This window comes from Ovis aries, chromosome 16 (assembly GCF_016772045.2).
Source record: "Ovis aries strain OAR_USU_Benz2616 breed Rambouillet chromosome 16, ARS-UI_Ramb_v3.0, whole genome shotgun sequence".
NCBI lineage: Eukaryota > Metazoa > Chordata > Mammalia > Artiodactyla > Bovidae > Ovis > Ovis aries.
This window is the reverse complement of record NC_056069.1, coordinates 22,770,671-22,787,365: the sequence shown is the minus strand read 5'-3', so window position 1 is coordinate 22,787,365 and position 16,695 is coordinate 22,770,671. Positions and strand designations below refer to the sequence as shown.

Here is a 16,695-nt window from a genome sequence, read left to right as displayed (position 1 = left end):
TCTGGGACATAATTTCACCAAAATCCCATCAGCTGTGAGGCAACCCACAGTCAGGAGGGAACTCAAAACCCAGAGCTTCTCCCTGAGGAGGGAACGGTTTGAACCCCACAGAAGTTACCCCAACTTTTAAGACAAGTATCTGAGAGACAAGCCCCCAAAACATTTAGCTTTGAAAACCAAAGGTGCCCCAAGGCCCACCAGGTAACAGAAATCTGAGAAAGAACCCTGAAGGGGCTGGCTGTGGGCTCACTCACCCCAGGGCTGATCCAGAGGCTTTCACATTGTTGTGAATGAGGCCCCTTTGCTAATCTTGCCTGAAGGGCAATCATGGAATTCATGGCTGTGGGGCGCCATCTTCAATCTTCATGCTAGTCAGGGAACACCAACTTTTGTTTGTTTGTTGTTTTTTTAATACAAGGCTTTTTTTCTTTCCTTTTGTCCTCTTTTTTCCTGTGGGCATTTATACACTCCCTCTCTAATTCCAGTTCCAGTGGGCACCATGTCCACGCTCCAGGCTGTGAATAGCTCTACGAGGGGAATATTTACAATGTCTGGGGCCCAGGTTTTGCATCTGCTGGGCAGGGGACTCCAATCACATGGTTTTGGTGGCCATGTTGGGCTTGCTTTTCTGGGTCCCAGAGGCTTGCAACGAAGGGAAAGACAGTTTTTGGCAGGCTACCACCACAGGGCACAGTTCAGGCCGCTGACTGAAACAGCAGCCCTGTCTTTTGGTGAGGGAGGCCCACTTGCTCAGCCTGGAGCATTGAGCTGAGGCGCAAGCTTCCGTTTTGCCACACAACAAGAGGCCTGTAGAGCACCTCTCAGGTCTTGCAGAGGAGAGGCTTGTGAGTGCCATCTTTGTTCTGTCTATGCCTTCCTACAGCTTACTGACATCTCTCTGAAGGGGGCTTATACACTCCACTGCCTGGAGCCCCCTAAAGGTACCTTCCAGATCACCTGGTTCAGATGGCCTGGGGGGCCTTTTGCTTGAGGGGCCCATAGGACTGTATATATGTTTGCATATTTTAAAAGCTGCTACCCAAGGGTCTGGGTTTCAATCAGCCTGAATCTAGGTGCGTGAATCTAGATGCTCCTGTTTGTTAACACTGACAGGTTTTGGCACAACCTCAACTACTGGAAGCCATTAAAAGTGAAATAATTGGCTTGCACCATCACAAAGATTTGAGAGATGACCAAGAGCTAGGGCAGTGTTGAATGATGAGGTTCATTTCCTACTCCTTCCAGACTGGGAGAGGTGATGTTCTGTCTACTACAGAGAAACCAACACAGAGAGTCAAGCAAAATGAGGAAACAGGAATATGTTCAAAATGAAAAACAAGATAAAATCTCAGGAGGAAAAAAAGCCCTAATGAAACAAAGATAATTATCAGAATTTGGAAAAACAAAGGTAAGTAAAACTTTGAATTTTAGTAATTAAATAATTTATTTAATAAGTTAATTTTTTAAAGTAATGCAGAAACACTTGATCTGTTTCTTGCAACAAGTAGACTGCCCAAATCACATCAACTATAGTACAACATTATATCCTATGTACACATCTGTGTCCACAGACACAATAATTAAGTAGTGATTTTTTTAAATCAATGTCAATAATAGTAACAGTATTTGTTAAGAACCTCCTACAAGTCAGTCACTGTGTTAGTTGTTTCTAGTTCATTTCAGTTCAGTCACTCAGTCACGTCTGACTCTGCGACCCCATGAGTTACAGCACACCAGGGCTCCCTGTTCATAACCAACTCCCAGAGTTCACCCAAACTCATGTCCATTGAGTCAGTGATGCCATCCAGCCATCTCATCCTCTGTCGTCCCCTTCTCCTCCTGCCTCCAATCCCTCCCAGCATCACAGTCTTTTCCAATGAGTCAATACTTTGCCAAAGTATTGGAGTTTCAGCTTCAGCATCATTCCTTCCAATGAACACCCAGGACTGATCTCCTTTAGAATGGACTGGTTGGATCTCCTTGCAGTCCAAGGGACTCTCAAGAGTCTTCTCCAACACCACAGTTCAAAAGCATCAGTTCTTCAGTACTCAGCTTTCTTCACAGTCCAACTCTCACATCCATACATGACTACTGGAAAAAGCCTAGCCTTGACTAGACGGACCTTTGTTGGCAAAGTAATGTCTCTGCTTCAGACTATGCTGTCTAGGTTGGTCATAACTTTCCTTCCAAGGAGTAAGTGTCTTTTAATTTCATGACTGCAGTCACCATCTGCAGTGGTTTTGGAGCCCCCAAAAATAAAGTCTGACAGTGTTTCCACTGTTTCCCCATCTATTTCTGTGAAGTGATGGGACCAGATGCAGTGATCTTAGTTTTCTGAATGTTGAACTTTAGGCCAACTTTTTCACTCTCCTCTTTCACTTTCATCAAGAGGTTTTTTAGTTCCTCTTCATTTTCCTCCATAAGGGGGGCGTCATCTGCATATCTGAGGTTATTGATATTTCTCCCAGCAATCTTGATTCCAGCTTGTGTTTCTTCCAGCCCAGGGTTTCTCATGATGTACTCTGCATGTAAGTTAAATAAGCAGGGTGACAACATACAGCCTTGATGTACTCCTTTTCCTATTTGGAACCAGTCTGTTGTTCCATGTCCAGTTCTAACTATTGCTTCCTGACGCGCATATAGGTTTCTCAAGAGGCAGGTCAGGTGGTCTGGTATTCCTATCTCTTTCAGAATTTTCCACAGTTTATTGTGAGTTGTTTCTAGAGGTTTCCCTAAAAAAAACACAAATGCTTCTAGAGCTACTGATGACTTGTGTATTCAAAATCTAAGGAAAGTCTCTATAATACTCTTTGGGGCTCACTAGAAACATTTCCCATTAGGAAATGGCATTTGGCTGTTCTGCTTTTCCACCCAAGAAAGAGTTGAAGGGATTTAGTCTGGATGGAAAGAAGAGCTTCCTAATGCTTAAATTATTAAAAACAAAAATACATGTATCATTTAAATCACACAGAGTTGGCCTCTAACCAAAGAAGAGAAAGGTAAGACATAAACACAGAAAGCATTTAATTCCTTCTTTGTATATGTAAAAGGTATAAATGGTTTATTTTGAAGATAGCAACAGGATCCAGAATTGATGAATCATGTGGTTAATATCATTATGTAAAACAGCTATGAAAACATTTGAAGCAAAAATAGTATGCTTTCTCTCATACCTGTACAAACATTAAGGGCTTTCCCATGAAGATAATCACTAAATAATAAATAATGTCATTTGTTCTAGTCCTTAGTAATTGCTAAATGTCACATTTACATTATTACTTTTTTCTTTTTCTGTTTTTAAAAGTAGTATTTGCTCATTAAAAGAAAATCTGGGACATTAAGAAGATTAAGATGATAAGAAGGGAAATCACCCATAATCTCATTACTCAGAATTAATGACTTTAATTTTTTCTGGTAGATTCATTCTAACCTTTTCCTTAAACAAACTATATCTTTTTTTCACAGTTAAGAAACAACTGCACATACACATTTTTTGAACTTTTTGTTTCAATTAACCTTATGCAATGTGTACTTTCCCAGGTCATTAATAATTCTTCTTACATGTTAGTAGACACAGAATATTACATTTCTAACTAAACCTCTATTTTCAAGCATTTAGGCTGCTTCCAGTAATTTCCTATTAAGACAAAGCACTAAAAATATAATATTAATGACATTACAACACAGCTCTATAAAACAGTGAAAGAGCTCCTATTCCATGAATAGGCAAACAGACATGGTACTTTGCTCCATTTAGCTGGATCATGAAATAATTGAAAGAAAGACAGACTAGAGAATTCTCTCTGATTGCAACATATTGATTAATAGGGTAGACCTCACCACCAACATAAAAGATGTTCAGTACCTCTTTTTGCCCATCTTTGCTATCTACTACCAATCCCTCCTCTCCAAAAATATTAGAAGTCTGTTGGCCAGAGATCTGTTGGCCACAGATATGGCCCTGTGCACTCTAACCTCAAACCAAATTCCCCAAAGTACCAACATTGATCTAGACTAGTTCCTCACCCAGTACCACTGGGTCCCACAACTGCAGCAATACCATTTGTATTATTTTATATGTAATGGTCTTCCTTGTACTTTTGTATCATTGCCCCAGACTGTTGCTTCACATTTATACAAGAGCAAAATGAACAAAAGGACAGAGATGTGTATTGAAGAAGTCTTTTTATTGGTCTCACCACAGTGCTAATGCTGAAAACTCCTTTGGCTTCAGTGTCGAAGATTTCACTTGTTAAATCAGTTTGAACATATTTTCCACATGGAAAGGTGTTTTGTTGTTGTTGGGTTTTTTTTTTCAAAGACACCCCCCCCACCCCCTGCCAAGGTACAGGGCCACAGGACTTCTCCAAGACAAAAACTGAACCAGGACAACAAAGAAATTGCCTGCTCCTACAACCAGGCTAACAGGCACCAAATAACAAGAAGCAGAGTCTACTCCTGGCTGAAGATCAGGAGCAGAGAGAAAAGCCTCTGAGATACAGGAAGGCTTAAAGATGCAGATGGAGCAAGAACATTGAAAAACTCTTCCAGTAATTCAACCTCCACCGCAAAGTAGTACAGGAATTTGAAGCTAGTGATACATTGAAGCTAACTATGTTGTTGTTGTTGTTCAGTCACTCAGTCATGTCCAACTTTTAGTGACCCCATGGACTGTAGCACTCCAGGCTTCCCCATCCTTCACTATCTCCCAGAGCTTCTTCAAGCTTGTTCAAACTCAAGTCCATTGAGTTGGTGATGCTATCCAACCATCTCATTCTCTTTCATCCCCTTATCCTCCTGCCTTCAATCTTTCCCAGCATCAGGGTCTTTTCCAATGAGTCAGTTCTTCCATCAAGAGGCCAGAGTATTGGAGGCATATGAATATTCAGGGCTTATTTCCTTTAGTATTGACTGGTTGGATCTCCTTGAAGTCCAAAGGACTCTCAAGAGTATTCTCTATCACCACAATTTAAAAGTATCAGTTCTTCAGTGTTCAGCCTTCTTTATGGTCCAACTCTCACATCCATACATGACTACTGAAAAAACCATAGCTTTGACTAGATGGACCTTTGTTGGCAAAGTAATGTCTCTGCTTTTTAATATACTGTCTAGGTTTGTCATAGCTTTTCTTCCAAGGAGCAAGTGTCTTTTAATTTCGTGGCTGCAGTCACCATCTACAGTGATTTTGGCGCCCAAGAAAATAAAGTCTGTTGCTGTTTCCATTGTTTCCCCATGGTAACAAAAAAACAAACACAAAATCAACTCCTGATTAGATTGAATAACACTATCACCCTCTTCCCCCACTGATGGTCTAACAAAGGAAGTATCATGTCCATTTCTAGTCATACAATATTTACCTCAGATCTGTTAGATCAGGCATTCAATCAAAATTAGAAAATATACCAAAATATCAAGGAAAACAACTCATTTTCAAAACACAAAGCAGTCAACAGAAGAGACTTAGAGATGAACCAGATGTTGCAACTATCAGAGAAGTAATTTAAAATCACTAATTAATATCTTTAAAGGTTCTACTAGAAAAGGTGAACAACATGAAAAACCAGATGGAAATTTTAAGCAGAGCAATCAATACTATAGGGGAAAAAAATGAAAATGCTAAAAATAAAAAATAATAATAGAAAAAAGAATGCCTTTAACTGGATGATCAATAAACTCAACAAACCAAAGGAACTAAGTGGAAAAAAGATTAGTAAACTCACAAAAATAGTCATTAAAAATTCCCCAGATTTATAAAATGGAATATTACTAGGTCATTAAAAAAGAATGAAACTTTTCCATTTGCAAAAATTTTGTTGAACCATGAGGGCATTATGCTAAGTGAAAGAAATCAGACAGACAAAGACAAATACCATATGATCTCTTTTATATGTGAAATCTTAGAAAAGAAAAAAACACCTTTGTAGATATAAGACAAACAGCATGTCCGTTGTAATTAATAATACTGTTTGTAGTGTGGTACTGGCATAAAAACAGATATATAGATTATTGTAATGGGATAGAAAGCCCATAAATAAGCCCATGCCCTTATGGTCAATTATCTACAATAAAGGAGGCAAAGAATATACAATGAAGAAAAGACAGTCTCCTCAATAAGTGGTGCTGGGAAAACTGGACAGCAATTAATACACATAGAAAAGTGAAATTAGAACATTCTCTAAGACCATATATAAAGGCAAACTCAAAAATGGATTTATGATCTAAATATAAGATCAGCTACTATAACTCCTAGAGGAAAACATAAACAGAACACTCTGACAAAATTTGCAGCAATATTTTTTTAGATTCATCTCCTAGGGCAGTGGAAATAAAAACAAACAAGCAAACAAAAAACCTACAAAAATAAACAAATGGGGCCTAACTAAATTTTAAAACTTTTGCATAGCAAAGGAAACCATAAACAAAAATTAAAAAACAACATAAGGACTGGGAGAAAATATTTGCAAATGAAGCGAACAAGATTAACCTCCAAAATACACAAAAAGTTCATGGAGCTCAATATCAAAAAAACAAACAAACCAATAAAAAAATAAGCAGAAGATCTAAATAGACATTTTTCCAAAGAAGACATTCAAATGACCAAAAAGCACATCAATAGATGCCTAACATTAGAGAAATGCTAATCAAAACTACTGTGAGGTATCTCCTCACACTTGTAAGAATGGCCATTATCAAAGTCTACAAACAATACATCCTGGAGAGGGTGTGAGGGAAAGGGTACTCTCCTACACTTGTCGGTGGAAACATAAATTGGTACAGCCACCATAGAGAACAGTATGGAGGTTCCTTAAAACATTAAGAAATAGAGCTACCATATGATCCAGGAATCCCACGCTGGGGCATATATCCAGAGAAAACCACAATTCAAAAAGATACATGCATGTTCCCCAGCGTTCATTGCAGCACTATTTATAACAGCCAAGACATAGAAGCAACCTGAATGTCCACTGACAGATGAACAGATAAAGAAGATACATATATATGTACATATATACAATGGAATATCGCTCAGCCATTACAAAAGAATGAGACAATGCCGTTTGCAACAACATGGATGAACCTAGATGTTATCATACAAAGTGAAGTAAATCAGAGAAAGACAAATATCATACGGTATCACTTATATATGGAATTAAAAAGTGATACAAATGAACTTATTTATGAAACAGAAATAGACTCACAGACATAGAAAATAAACATATAGTTACCAAAGGGGATAGTGGAGTGCGGGGAGATATAAATTAGGAGTTCAAGATTGACACATACACACAACTATATATAAAATAAGTAAGCAACAAGGAGCTACTGTAGAGCACACAAACTATTACAATATCTTGTAATAACTTGTAATGGAAAACAATCTGAAAAAGAATGTGTGTATCTATATATATATGTATGAAATCACTTTGCTGTATATTTTAAACTAACACATCACTGTTAATCAACTACACTTCACTTTTTTTAGAAAAAGAAAAATAATAATACTGTTTTCATTGAAAGTTACAAAGAGAGTAGACCTAAAACTCTCATCACAAAAAAAATGAAACACTATGTAACAATGTGTGGTCATTTCTAAATATATTCAAATATAAAATCATTATATTGTACACCTGAAATGAATATACTATTGTATGTCAATTATACTTAAATTTTTAAAAATGTTTAACTACCCAAACAAAAACAAAAAGACAAAAAAATGAGTGAAGAAAAGCAAAAATTACAGAGCCATTGGAACTATGGGTTTAACCTGTGTAAGGTATAAGAAATATTTGAAGAGATAAAGACTGAGAATTTCCCCCCAGATCATGAAATATATAAGCCACAGGTCTAAGAAGCTCAGAGGATTGCCACCAAAAAACATATTAAAATAACAAAGTAAAGAAGAAGGAGAAAGAGAAGGAAAACCCACACCACCCACACACATCTAGACCCATCATAATAAAGTGGATTAAAACTAAATATAAAGAGAAAATTTGAAGACAGTCAAAGAAAAAGGAAACCGTACATACAGAAGAGAAAAGATAAGAATGACAGTAGGCTTCTTATCTGAAACTATACAAGCCAAAAGAGAGATAACTCTAAAATACTGGGCTGGGCAAGGGGATGGGGGTTGCAGGGTGACAATTAACCCAAATTTTATACCCAGTGAAAACTTACTTCAAAAATGAAAGAGGAAGACTTTTTTAAATACGGAAGAATTAAGTTTGTTACCAGCAGACCTACACTACAGAAAATGTTTAGAGAAGTTCTAAAGACAGAAAGAAAGAAAATAATACTAACCTGAGAAATAATCAGAACCCCAGAAATAGTTAAAATTAAGCTTTTCCTAGCTTCAGGTGAATGAAACTATCTTTAATATAAAAAGTCAATCGAGTATACTCAGTTGGTACTCCACCCAGACCCCATTTACCGGGCAGGAGCACTTTCTCTCACGTGCTGGAGGGGGAAGGGCTGCTATCAGCTCACAGCTGCACTCTACTCTTGAGAACTGTCCTTGGCAAGTGGCAACCACTTGGACACAAATATGTGGGAGGTTGTGCCTAGCCCTCCAGGGGGCTGCAGCCAACGACTCACAGATACGCGGGACCAAAAAGACCTGCCTCCTTATCTCAACCTGACTCTGTGGTGCTACTGGTGTTTCAGAGTTCCCTGTTCATGAGCTGAGGCTAGCATTAGCTGAAAGAACATCTTTGTCCAATCTTTTCCTCTGCCTATCCTGTTTCCTTCCCTTCCTGTCAAGTTTCTCCTGAAAATTCTCATTCAGGATTCCCTATCTCAATCTCAATTCTGAGGACCCTAACCCAAGACACTCAATGTTTCCCCACAAAGCATGATGTTGCCGTAGTTTTTGTACACGCTCTTTATCAAGTTAAGGACTTCCTTTCTATTTCCAGTTTCCCAAGGAGTTTATATCAAGAATAGGTGCTATTTTTTATGTCAATTTTCCCTACATTTATTCTTATGATCATGTGGGGTTTTTTTATCTCTCTCTCTCTTTCTTTTTTTTTTTTTTTTGGTTAATGTGATAATTTATGTATAATATATGAGAATTCTTGGAATAAATGAAATGGTCATAATGTTTTAAAAAAGAATTTACTAAACTATTAACAGTTTTTAAACAGACTTGTAAAATACAAGGATTTTCTTTTTGTGTGTGTGTTTTCTGGATGATAGGAAGGAAAATAATTGGGGCTAAGCAGAGAAGAGAAGGAGAAATTCCAAATACATTTATACCTTCTGAAGTTGGTAACTACAGAACTCCAGTTGGCAAAAAAAGAAAAACAGCCCTGCCTGCTGGTAAGGGGGCACTGAGAGGGGATGCAAGTTTCCATCAATTGTCTGACTTCTAAAACCAGCTTGTGCTTGAAAAGCCAATGCAACTCTACGCTACAGCCCATGGGCAGACCTTTCTGAGCATCAGAACACACGGCTCAAAAATCTCAGGATTATGAGAGTAGAGAGTATAGCAGGAATCCAAAAACTGGCATACGGCCTTCCACAGAACAGATTTTCAATAAATATTGGCAGATCAACAGATTTCTGTCACTTTTAGCCACAGAATCCCTTTCTCATCTTTACTTGGTCATTTTAGAAGTTGGAGGAACTTGGACCCAGTTGCTAGAATCATTTCATCACTAAATCTTTATCTTCTTTAATGAGAAAAAAATAGTTATCAACATTCTGACTAGAATATGCATGAGTCTTTATGTATGGAATGATGTCACCAAAAAACCCCACCCCTCAAATACGCCAGCTCTGGAGTGATGACAAGTTGACTGTGACCCAACAGACTCATTCAATCTCTCCTGTAATTTCTGTTCTTGAGGTGGCTTATCAAGGCTGATACAAACTTTAACTGTAAGGTTAAAACTTTCCAAGTCTGTTACCCACTATAAGTGTCTTTTTTCAGTCCCTTCTAAATTCTGCATTCCTCCAATGCTGTGAATGTATCTTGTCTTTCATTCTGTCTTCCCTGGGAAAATCCTAAGGACACAGGAGATTTAGTCAGTCCTTACTGAATAACATATGACTGGCCCATAGACTTCCATACTGGACCTCGGTTTCACTAACACCATTCTTTAGCCTGAGTTACTACTAAAGAATGTATCCATGATGGCACTGAAGACCAAAATCCTTATATACTCTGAAATCATTAGCTTTCTCTAAATTTCTCTCTATGATCCTTCCACTTCTTCATGAGATCCAGTGCCTTTAACCTAAAGATCTAGACTGCTAAGAGTACTTTTCAAATAGTTGATTAGCCATGAAATAAATACTCTGTGATCATCTGATTGGTGCTGACTTATGATTTGGTTTTTCAGGGAACTCTCCCTTGTCTCAGTTTAATCATTTCACCAAAGAAAAGCTTGTGCTGTTTGTCAGCTCAAACCACTGTTGTTAAAAGAAACTGGCCTCTCCCTTACTTTCCCAGATTTGGTCTGTTCTTTCCCACCCTTTGTAAAAGTGTTTCTCTGAACAATCTTATTGCTGATGCAGCTAGTATTAATTTGCCACCAATAGCTTCTGTTTCTTCTCTTTACCCTGGAATCATTTTAGTTTGAGAAGCAACAATCAATGAAAAATGGCCCCTATCCCTTACATCCTTGGCTTCTAATCTTTTACCAGAGTTCTGACCCTAAGCATTTTGTCTTAAATAACATTATATCAAGTTGCACCAATTAATTTTACTTTAGAGATCATCAGATTATTGAAGGAGGTAGAAGAAATCTCAGTTATTCACTGCTGCTGCTGCTGCTAAGTCGCTTCAGTCGTGTCCAGCTCTGTGTGACCACATAGATGGCAGCCCACCAGGCTCCGCCATCCCTGGGATTCTCCAGGCAAGAACACTGGAGTGGGTTGCCATTTCCTTCTCCAATGCATGAAATTGAAAAGTGAAAGTGAAGTCACTGAGTCGTGTCCAACTCTCAGCGACACCATGGACTGAAGCCTACCAGACTCCTCCATCCATGGGGTTTTCCAGGCAAGAGTACTGGAATGGGGTGCCATTGCCTTCTCCACAGTTATTCACTAGTCAACTCCATTTCACCAAAACTGAGCTCCCAATATAAACGCCTTAGACTACGCTTAGCTTTAGCTTCCATGGTGGCGCAGATGGTAAAGAATCTGCCTGAAATGGGGAGACCCAGTTTCAATCCCTGGATTAGGAAGATCCCCTGGAGAAGGGAATGGTTACCCACTCCAGTATTCTTACCTGGAGAATCCCATGGATTGAGGAACCTGGCAGGCTACAATCCACAGGGTCGCAAAGAGTCGGACACGACTGAGCAACTAACACTTTCACGTTTAGAGACAACTGAGACAAAACATCAAGTGTAGCCCTTTTCTAGAAAGCGTACTGTATTACCCTATCAGCATGACCAAATCTGAGAAAACGAGCTTGCAGGTTCATGCCCAGCAACACGAAAATTTCCCAACTCTCTGGAAACAATGTGGTAATTTAGGTAAGCGAGATCTCACTATAGGTTTCTTGCCAGAATGAGATAGCAGGGCTGCCCTGAACAAGGACATCTCCTGGAGATTTTCTTGCTGTGTCCCAAAGACAAAAAGGGTCTGTGACAGATCTTTTTCATGTTCCCGATTCACTGACAAACTCATGAGGCTTCACCGGAAACAGTCTCAAACACCTTATTTCTAACAGCATGTTAGATATCTCCCTCTGCTATTCGACCCCAACCTCCTACCCTCTTCTCTAAGAGTGGTTCCACCAAGAGGGGAGGGCAGAGAGCAGTCGCCTCTAAAGTCTGGGATGGGAGCCCACTAAAAACTGCCCTCTTTCCAATAAGAAATTGTTTTTTCAGACCTCTGTGTGAACAGAACTTAAAAACTTGAACTTTGAGTTGTGATTTAATACCTGAAATTCCTTTCATTCCATAAGTAAAGATAAGGCTTTCAGGGTAAACAAAGCAGGACTAAGTATTCTCTGGACTCATTAATTCACATAAAGGGATAAATAACTGATATGGGTCATTTCCCAGAACTGGTTTTGGAAAAAGAGGGGGGGGAAAGAGAGGTCAAGGGCACTGAAGGAAGAAAAAGAAAGGCTGGAGGTAATGAAGAAAAACTCTGACCCCTTCACCGTCTGCCCTGAACAGTGCTATGTCTAATTGCTTCTTGAATTGTTCTTCACATTTTTTCTCTTTAATCAACTTTAACCAAAAAGGTAACTGCTACTGGTTTTCAAATGTACAAGGCCATCTTTAGGTGGCATCTACCTAGACAAAGATGAATGGGAAATATTTGCTTATAAACAGACATTCTACAAAACACGCATTAATAATATGCCTGCTCTACTGATTATTGTACTCAGGATGGTATTTTATAGTAGTTTGGTCCTTCAGTTGGAGAGCTTAAAGTGAAAAAGGAATCATAGGTTTATAAAAAAGAAAAAAATCTGTTTTCCGTTCACCCTCTAGAGTGTTGTATGCATTAGAAATCACAAAACAATGAAAGATAAAATCAATGTTTATGTTAAAGGAATTTCCATATTGGTGTAATTGTTTCCATAAATGGAAAAATGAAAGCAGTGATGATGTTGAGAAAATGATAGCATGCAATCACTTTTTATTTTCCGGGGGAAAAGGAGGCAGAGAAAGAAAAGGAAAAATATAGAAGCAGATAGAGCTTCCGTTTACACACTGCCTGGGTTAAAATGTAATTGACAAGATTAATGGCTGCATAATAATTGCTTTTATTGTTAACCATCTGGATGGTGGCCAGTCATCTTACTACTCTGCCCACCAGTGGGTTTGTAAAGAATGCAGCAAGTAGATAGCGTCTGTGTGCCAGGTGTAATCTTGCTAAAGACGTTCAGGAAGAACTAACTGTGCAGGGAGGCCTGGTGATGTTCCCTCTGGTGGGGCATGCCTCTCTGCACTGAGTAAATAGTCTCACTTCAAAATTGCTATATCCACTGTGACGGAACAGAGCCAGGTGGGCCCAGCCAAACTGCTCCACCTGAGGAAGACAAAGAAAGAAAAACATTCAGGGTCCAGAGAAAGGTCTCCTTTCTGTCCTGTCCAAGATGTAAAACAAACAGCAGTGTTCCTCTTGGCTGTTCTTGCACTGCCCTAGGATGTGCTGGGAAGCACTCCCCTTTCATCTGCAGATTTACACGGATGTGAAGATACATCCCTCCCCGCTCTTTTCTGACCCACTTTCAAAGCTCCTGCTTCTAGCACTTCTCACTGTGAGTTGAGCAAATAGACAGGACTTTCAGTCATGGATCATAGAAAGGATTTCCATGGAAAGGTACCGTGAGTCCACCTGCTTTGCCGCTGATCTTCTCTTGTCTTGCCTCTCACATGGACCAGGGTGATCTGATGGACAAAACAAGGGCTGTGTCATTTCTCCTCATGTGGCCTTGTTCTAGTCTGGGTCACACATGTTCTCCTTGACTGCCTCAACCTTCATCGGTTTCCTCATTTTCTAACAAATCAAGTTCAGATTCCAGACATCCGAGGAGCCTCTGGGATAAGGAGAGGCTAATACTAATACTTGTCGTCCTGTCCACTCCACCCTAGCTGACACTGTCTAATCGTGTAGTTTCATACTTCTTCCTTTCATCTCAATGTCTTCTTCAACACCCCCTCTGAGTATATTCAAATCTTATTCCTTTGGTGCAAACCATGCTGTATCTCCCTATTCTTCCTTCTTCTACACCTTATGCTTTATATCCTTACTGTCATTAAATACTTACAGTGTAGTCACTGGTGGGGTGGCTTTCCTTCTACTAGATAATAAACTCCTGCAAGAGGAGGACTGCACGTATTATGTTCTTTGACATAAATCTAGCAGTGGGCCAGTAGTAGGTTGTGCTTAGATTGTCAAGTTAATAATTATATTAATGAATGTAAAAACTAGTTCAGATTTTTCCCTTCCTTCATTGACTCAGTCTTCAGCCTCTCCAGCTGAGTATACTATTAGTCATCATTTGAAGTAACTAGTGAACCTCTTGCTTCCTGCTGGCACTATCATTTTCCATGTTTTATCATCGTTATCTAGACCTTAGATTTATCTCCCTTGTTATTCTAAGGTTCCTTGAGAGCAGAGACTCTCATTTATTCTTTAACTTGTTCACAACTCCAAACGAAAGTTTTTCTAGCTGGGACTCAAAAACTGTTAGCTGAGTGGTAGATAATTTTTTTTTAATTTATCTCTCTTTCTGCTTATTTATATAATGCCCGTAGTTCCACAATCTGCACACACATTACTTTTCCTACATTAGAGAAAAAGAAATAAGTAACCAGTCAACAAATTTTTCAGTTTCAGCCTTGTGGCATATGCTTGTTCCAGGGGCATTCCATTCCATCTGGTGAAGTCTTGAATTTCAAGATATGACGGCAGGGCATGAAGAAGCTCTAAGTTTTTGCCAGAAACAACAGAGGAGGGGGAAGGCTGGAGCCATGGGGGAAATGAAGACAGCAGGATTAAGTACTTGCAACTGACGGTTTAGATGGAAAAAACAGAGCTCCAAAAAACTCACAGGAGTGATACGCTTTGAGTTGAAGCCTTTGCTCTATATAAACTTGAGCCTAAATCTTTATCCTGTATTTTCTGTATGACCTGGGGAAGGTCACTTTTCTCCCTGGATCTGTTTCCATATGGGTGAAATGGCATGAATGATGCCTATCTTTCAGATTGTTCATAGGATTTCCCAGCTGGCCCAGTGGTTAAGACTCTGCACTTCCGATGCAGGGGGCATGAGTTTGATCCCTGGTTGGGGAACTAAGAGCCTGCATGCTTCATAGTGTGGGCAAAAATTTAAAAACCAAACAAACAACCCAACAGATTGCTTATAAGATTCTTATATGAGAAATTTCTCTGCAAGTTCATGAGTGTTTTGCAAGTAGTGTTACTTAAATGGTGGCTGAGGACCCAGAACTGGAGTGAGACAGCTTGAGAGGGTTTGAGAGGTCATACACAGAAGCTTACATTTCATCTGGAGATTAAGGGGCAGCATCAGCCCATTTGGGGTGATGGGTGATGCTACTTCCTGTTCATCTGATCTAATTAGTATAATGTCATCAGTGTGACGTTTCATAGAATGTTAAGAAAAAAAGATGAAAAGAAACCCCAGAAATAAAGCAAGAGGAAGCGCCTAAGCCAGGCACTCCAGTCAGATAACAATCCCATTTCTTCTTCCTGAACATGCAACACACTACATTCTCTAGACTCCCTTGCAAATAGGTATGACCATGTGACCAAACTGTAGCCAAACTAAAGGAAAACAAAATGATGTTGGTCTTTCCTAGACCAGGCACATGAAGACCTTCCAGCTGTGTTCCTCCATGCTATTTTCCAGTCTAGAGGATGGGTACTCATGCCCAGTGACTTTGGAAGCCACATGTTGAAGATGGTGAAGCCACAAGACAAAGTTGCTCAATTTCTGCATCACTGCTTGGAGTTTATCCGTCAGGATATGTTTCAGACTTTACATCAGTAAGAGAACAAGTCTATTGGGTTTAACCAGTATACATTTGGGGTTGAGATTATTACAGCAGCTACATTACATTAATTAATTAATTAATTTGATGTGTGCAGTAATTAATCATTACGTTAATTAATAGCATGGATGAACTAGGGAGGTAACTAAGGAGCCCTCTGCCTTTTTGAATAATCAAAGTGAGAATTAAAGGAAGAGGGAGTGGAAACAGCTGAGAGAAAGAGACTGGCAGATGAGGTCTCAGAATAAATATCAAACTATGGCTTTTAACAAAGCAGGTACTATTGCACAACATGACCCAATTAGTCTATATCTGTCCCTGTTCAGTGACTCCCTTCTACTCTATGACCTTGGCCATGGCAGTTAACATGTCCTTGACTTTCTATTTATAACCACAAAAGAAAAATACCAATCAAGTTTCTACAGTAGTTTCTCTAAAACTCCAAGTTCCTTCTTGAGCTTTCCCTCTCTCTCTTCCCCAACCTCCAAATAATTTTTAATTGTTTAATGTGGGAAAATGTTTTATGAGAATTGCATTCCTTTCTGAGCCACTGCCTGGGTCATTTAAAAATAAACAATAGACAAAGGGAAACATTAACCTGGGAGACTTTATAATAATACCCTCCAGGGCTGATCCATGATTGGCTAGGAAGATAAAAGGAGTTAGGAGATTTGTGGCCACCCAAGCTACATTAAAAAATTCAGATTTCCTCTCTTCTCCCCAACAGGTATGCTCCAAATAGAGACGATGTCAAATTAATTCTGTGGTCCTGTCAGTTCCTATTATTGCCAAAGTGTTCTCAGATGTTCGGATAAGTCATAGGCCAGTGAACAAATATAGTTACTAAAGGCTAAAGTTTGTAGAGACTCTGAAGCCCTTAAGCAAAGACAAGGTGTAAACAGGATTTATTATAATTACTATTATTATTATTTTAATCACCTAAAGCCAACAAAGGCCCTTCTAGTCAAGGCTATGGTTTTTCCAGTGGTCATGTATGGATGTGAGAGTTGGACTGTGAAGAAAGCTGAGCGCTGAAGAATTGATGCTTTTGAACTGTGGTGTTGGAGAAGACTCTTGAGAGTCCTTTGGACTGCAAGGAGATCCAACCAGTCCATTCTAAAGCAGATCAGTCCTGGGTGTTCTTTGCAAGGAATGATGCTACAGCTGAAACTCCAGTACTTTGGCCACCTCATGTGAAGAGTTGACTCATTGG

At 39.2% G+C, this 16,695-nt stretch overlaps 1 long non-coding RNA gene across 1 annotated transcript; it reads right to left on the bottom strand.

Annotated features, from left to right (window-relative positions):
• Nucleotides 1–1,419: 1,419 nt before the first annotated feature.
• LOC132657914 (uncharacterized) lies at nt 1,420–8,514 on the bottom strand. The gene is made up of 2 exons (XR_009596714.1): nt 8,299–8,514; nt 1,420–5,213 (listed from the first exon to the last, which is right to left on the bottom strand). It is a non-coding gene; the product is annotated as an uncharacterized LOC132657914 (long non-coding RNA).
• Nucleotides 8,515–16,695: the final 8,181 nt, after the last annotated feature.